This window comes from Anopheles gambiae, assembly GCF_943734735.2.
Source record: "Anopheles gambiae chromosome X unlocalized genomic scaffold, idAnoGambNW_F1_1 X_unloc_10, whole genome shotgun sequence".
In the NCBI taxonomy this organism is placed as follows: Eukaryota; Metazoa; Arthropoda; class Insecta; order Diptera; family Culicidae; genus Anopheles; species Anopheles gambiae.
In genome coordinates, this window is record NW_026902554.1 from 85,773 (window position 1) to 92,500 (window position 6,728).

A 6,728-nucleotide genomic window follows, 5' to 3' on the forward strand; every position below is an offset into this window, starting at 1 on the left:
TACTTTCCCTGATTGGTACACAATTTTGGTGCAAGTGTACCAACATGGACATCTATGAACGCGTACGCTCGAGATGCACCCTTCGTCTTGTACTTTCCCTGATCGGTACACAGTTTTGGTGCACGGCTATCCCGACCGGCAACTTGTACCTTTATCGACATCCATGAACACAAAGTGCGCGGAACAAAAATTGCTCGGTCAGACCTACAAAGTGCTATATCTCGAATACTAAACGTCGCAGATGGGTGTCGTAGAACAATTTTAAATTCGTCTAATGATTCTACATCCGATTCTGGATAGTGGTTTTTCGACCACTTTTCAACATTTTGTGACACCCCGAACCTAGGGGCAGCTCCCTAGCTTTTTTCAAAAATGTGCACCGAACGGGCCAGAGAGCTCGAGTAGTCGAAAATTTTTTTTTTGCTAAAACCCCTCAAAACGTGTCAGGAACGCACCCTAGATGATGAAAAGTGCAACCAGAATGTCAATCGACAACATGCCCGGGGGTACAAATTTGCTCTACGCGTCCCGAGGTAGGGTACTTTTTCATACAAACATCAAAGTGTACGGTGCACAAAGTGCGCGGAACAAAAATTGCTCGGTCAGACCTAGGACGGGCCATAACTCGAATACTAAACGTCGCAGATGGGTGTCGTAGAACAATTTTAAGTTCGTCTAATGATTCTACATCCGATTCTGGATAGTGGATTTTCGACCACTTTTCAACATTTTGTGACACCCCGAACCTAGGGGCAGCTCCCTAGCTTTTTTCAAAAATGTGCACCGAACGGGCCAGAGAGCTCGAGTAGTCGAAAATTTTTTTTTTTGCTAAAACCCCTCAAAACGTGTCAGGAACGCACCCTAGATGATGAAAAGTGCAACCAGAATGTCAATCGACAACATGCCCGGGGTTACAAATTTGCTATACGCGTCCCTAGGTAGGGTACTTTTTCATACAAACATCAACGTGTACGGTGCACAAAGTGCGCGGAACAAAAATTGCTCGGTCAGACCTAGGACGGGCCATAACTCGAATACTAAACGTCGCAGATGGGTGTCGTAGAACAATTTTAAGTTCGTCTAATGATTCTACATCCGATTCTGGATAGTGGTTTTTCGACCACTTTTCAACATTTTGTGACACCCCGAACCTAGGGGCAGCTCCCTAGCTTTTTTCAAAAATGTGCACCGAACGGGCCAGAGAGCTCGAGTAGTCGAAAATTTTTTTTTTTGCTAAAACCCCTCAAAACGTGTCAGGAACGCACCCTAGATGATGAAAAGTGCAACCAGAATGTCAATCGACAACATGCCCGGGGGTACAAATTTGCTCTACGCGTCCCTAGGTAGGGTACTTTTTCATACAAACATCAAAGTGTACGGTGCACAAAGTGCGCGGAACAAAAATTGCTCGGTCAGACCTAGGACGGGCCATAACTCGAATACTAAACGTCGCAGATGGGTGTCGTAGAACAATTTTAAGTTCGTCTAATGATTCTACATCCGATTCTGGATAGTGGTTTTTCGACCACTTTTCAACATTTTGTGACACCCCTAACCTAGGGGCAGCTCCCTAGCTTTTTTCAAAAATGTGCACCGAACGGGCCAGAGAGCTCGAGTAGTCGAAAATTTTTTTTTTTGCTAAAACCCCTCAAAACGTGTCAGGAACGCACCCTAGATGATGAAAAGTGCAACCAGAATGTCAATCGACAACATGCCCGGGGGTACAAATTTGCTATACGCGTCCCTAGGTAGGGTACTTTTTCATACAAACATCAACGTGTACGGTGCACAAAGTGCGCGGAACAAAAATTGCTCGGTCAGACCTAGGACGGGCCATAACTCGAATACTAAACGTCGCAGATGGGTGTCGTAGAACAATTTTAAGTTCGTCTAATGATTCTACATCCGATTCTGGATAGTGGTTTTTCGACCACTTTTCAACATTTTGTGACACCCCGAACCTAGGGGCAGCTCCCTAGCTTTTTTCAAAAATGTGCACCGAACGGGCCAGAGAGCTCGAGTAGTCGAAAATTTTTTTTTTTGCTAAAACCCCTCAAAACGTGTCAGGAACGCACCCTAGATGATGAAAAGTGCAACCAGAATGTCAATCGACAACATGCCCGGGGGTACAAATTTGCTATACGCGTCCCTAGGTAGGGTACTTTTTCATACAAACATCAACGTGTACGGTGCACAAAGTGCGCGGAACAAAAATTGCTCGGTCAGACCTAGGACGGGCCATAACTCGAATACTAAACGTCGCAGATGGGTGTCGTAGAACAATTTTAAGTTCGTCTAATGATTCTACATCCGATTCTGGATAGTGGTTTTTCGACCACTTTTCAACATTTTGTGACACCCCGAACCTAGGGGCAGCTCCCTAGCTTTTTTCAAAAATGTGCACCGAACGGGCCAGAGAGCTCGAGTAGTCGAAAATTTTTTTTTTTGCTAAAACCCCTCAAAACGTGTCAGGAACGCACCCTAGATGATGAAAAGTGCAACCAGAATGTCAATCGACAACATGCCCGGGGGTACAAATTTGCTCTACGCGTCCCTAGGTAGGGTACTTTTTCATACAAACATCAAAGTGTACGGTGCACAAAGTGCGCGGAACAAAAATTGCTCGGTCAGACCTAGGACGGGCCATAACTCGAATACTAAACGTCGCAGATGGGTGTCGTAGAACAATTTTAAGTTCGTCTAATGATTCTACATCCGATTCTGGATAGTGGTTTTTCGACCACTTTTCAACATTTTGTGACACCCCGAACCTAGGGGCAGCTCCCTAGCTTTTTTCAAAAATGTGCACCGAACGGGCCAGAGAGCTCGAGTAGTCGAAAATTTTTTTTTTTGCTAAAACCCCTCAAAACGTGTCAGGAACGCACCCTAGATGATGAAAAGTGCAACCAGAATGTCAATCGACAACATGCCCGGGGGTACAAATTTGCTCTACGTTTCCCTAGGTAGGGTACTTTTTCATACAAACATCAACGTGTACGGTGCACAAAGTGCGCGGAACAAAAATTGCTCGGTCAGACCTACAAAGTGTTATATATCTCGAATACTAAACGTCGCAGATGGGTGTCGTAGAACAATTTTAAGTTCGTCTAACGATTCTACATCCGATTCTGGATAGTGGTTTTTCGACCACTTTTCAACATTTTGTGACACCCCGAACCTAGGGGCAGCTCCCTAGCTTTTTTCAAAAATGTGCACCGAACGGGCCAGAGAGCTCGAGTAGTCGAAAATTTTTTTTTTGCTAAAACCCCTCAAAACGTGTCAGGAACGCACCCTAGATGATGAAAAGTGCAACCAGAATGTCAATCGACAACATGCCCGGGGGTACAAATTTGCTCTACGCGTCCCTAGGTAGGGTACTTTTTCATACAAACATCAAAGTGTACGGTGCACAAAGTGCGCGGAACAAAAATTGCTCGGTCAGACCTACAAAGTGTTATATATCTCGAATACTAAACGTCGCAGATGGGTGTCGTAGAACAATTTTAAGTTCGTCTAATGATTCTACATCCGATTCTGGATAGTGGTTTTTCGACCACTTTTCAACATTTTGTGACACCCCGAACCTAGGGGCAGCTCCCTAGCTTTTTTCAAAAATGTGCACCGAACGGGCCAGAGAGCTCGAGTAGTCGAAAATTTTTTTTTTGCTAAAACCCCTCAAAACGTGTCAGGAACGCACCCTAGATGATGAAAAGTGCAACCAGAATGTCAATCGACAACATGCCCGGGGGTACAAATTTGCTCTACGCGTCCCTAGGTAGGGTACTTTTTCATACAAACATCAAAGTGTACGGTGCACAAAGTGCGCGGAACAAAAATTGCTCGGTCAGACCTGGTACGGGCCATAACTCGAATACTAAACGTCGCAGCTGGGTGTCGTAGAACAATTTTAAGTTCGTCTAATGATTCTACATCCGATTCTGGATAGTGGTTTTTCGACCACTTTTCAACATTTTGTGACACCCCGAACCTAGGGGCAGCTCCCTAGCTTTTTTCAAAAATGTGCACCGAACGGGCCAGAGAGCTCGAGTAATCGAAAATTTTTTTTTTGCTAAAACCCCTCAAAACGTGTCAGGAACGCACCCTAGATGATGAAAAGTGCAACCAGAATGTCAATCGACAACATGCCCGGGGGTACAAATTTGCTCTACGCGTCCCTAGGTAGGGTACTTTTTCATACAAACATCAAAGTGTACGGTGCACAAAGTGCGCGGAACAAAAATTGCTCGGTCAGACCTAGGACGGGCCATAACTCGAATACTAAACGTCGCAGATGGGTGTCGTAGAACAATTTTAAGTTCGTCTAATGATTCTACATCCGATTCTGGATAGTGGTTTTTCGACCACTTTTCAACATTTTGTGACACCCCGAACCTAGGGGCAGCTCCCTAGCTTTTTTCAAAAATGTGCACCGAACGGGCCAGAGAGCTCGAGTAGTCGAAAATTTTTTTTTTGCTAAAACCCCTCAAAACGTGTCAGGAACGCACCCTAGATGATGAAAAGTGCAACCAGAATGTCAATCGACAACATGCCCGGGGGTACAAATTTGCTCTACGCGTCCCTAGGTAGGGTACTTTTTCATACAAACATCAACGTGTACGGTGCACAAAGTGCGCGGAACAAAAATTGCTCGGTCAGACCTAGGACGGGCCATAACTCGAATACTAAACGTCGCAGATGGGTGTCGTAGAACAATTTTAAATTCGTCTAATGATTCTACATCCGATTCTGGATAGTGGTTTTTCGACCACTTTTCAACATTTTGTGACACCCCGAACCTAGGGGCAGCTCCCTAGCTTTTTTCAAAAATGTGCACCGAACGGGCCAGAGAGCTCGAGTAGTCGAAAATTTTTTTTTTTGCTAAAACCCCTCAAAACGTGTCAGGAACGCACCCTAGATGATGAAAAGTGCAACCAGAATGTCAATCGACAACATGCCCGGGGGTACAAATTTGCTATACGCGTCCCTAGGTAGGGTACTTTTTCATACAAACATCAACGTGTACGGTGCACAAAGTGCGCGGAACAAAAATTGCTCGGTCAGACCTAGGACGGGCCATAACTCGAATACTAAACGTCGCAGATGGGTGTCGTAGAACAATTTTAAGTTCGTCTAATGATTCTACATCCGATTCTGGATAGTGGTTTTTCGACCACTTTTCAACATTTTGTGACACCCCGAACCTAGGGGCAGCTCCCTAGCTTTTTTCAAAAATGTGCACCGAACGGGCCAGAGAGCTCGAGTAGTCGAAATTTTTTTTTTTTGCTAAAACCCCTCAAAACGTGTCAGGAACGCACCCTAGATGATGAAAAGTGCAACCAGAATGTCAATCGACAACATGCCCGGGGGTACAAATTTGCTATACGCGTCCCTAGGTAGGGTACTTTTTCATACAAACATCAACGTGTACGGTGCACAAAGTGCGCGGAACAAAAATTGCTCGGTCAGACCTAGGACGGGCCATAACTCGAATACTAAACGTCGCAGATGGGTGTCGTAGAACAATTTTAAGTTCGTCTAATGATTCTACATCCGATTCTGGATAGTGGTTTTTCGACCACTTTTCAACATTTTGTGACACCCCGAACCTAGGGGCAGCTCCCTAGCTTTTTTCAAAAATGTGCACCGAACGGGCCAGAGAGCTCGAGTAGTCGAAAATTTTTTTTTTTGCTAAAACCCCTCAAAACGTGTCAGGAACGCACCCTAGATGATGAAAAGTGCAACCAGAATGTCAATCGACAACATGCCCGGGGGTACAAATTTGCTATACGCGTCCCTAGGTAGGGTACTTTTTCATACAAACATCAACGTGTACGGTGCACAAAGTGCGCGGAACAAAAATTGCTCGGTCAGACCTAGGACGGGCCATAACTCGAATACTAAACGTCGCAGATGGGTGTCGTAGAACAATTTTAAGTTCGTCTAATGATTCTACATCCGATTCTGGATAGTGGTTTTTCGACCACTTTTCAACATTTTGTGACACCCCGAACCTAGGGGCAGCTCCCTAGCTTTTTTCAAAAATGTGCACCGAACGGGCCAGAGAGCTCGAGTAGTCGAAAATTTTTTTTTTTGCTAAAACCCCTCAAAACGTGTCAGGAACGCACCCTAGATGATGAAAAGTGCAACCAGAATGTCAATCGACAACATGCCCGGGGGTACAAATTTGCTCTACGCGTCCCTAGGTAGGGTACTTTTTCATACAAACATCAACGTGTACGGTGCACAAAGTGCGCGGAACAAAAATTGCTCGGTCAGACCTGGTACGGGCCATAACTCGAATACTAAACGTCGCAGCTGGGTGTCGTAGAACAATTTTAAGTTCGTCTAATGATTCTACATCCGATTCTGGATAGTGGTTTTTCGACCACTTTTCAACATTTTGTGACACCCCGAACCTAGGGGCAGCTCCCTAGCTTTTTTCAAAAATGTGCACCGAACGGGCCAGAGAGCTCGAGTAATCGAAAATTTTTTTTTTGCTAAAACCCCTCAAAACGTGTAGAAAACTGATTTTAGATGATAAAAAGTGCAACCAGAACGTCAAACGACAACTTTGTTGGGGGTACCCTTTTTACTCTACGGGCCACTAGCTTAGGCGCGCCAACAGCGCTTTCCTCTCGGGTTCCCATTTTTTGCCCTCCTGGGATTATGATCATTTACTCATTGCCTACTATAGGGAAGGTACCTTGCTTCGAGGTCAAAAATGAAGA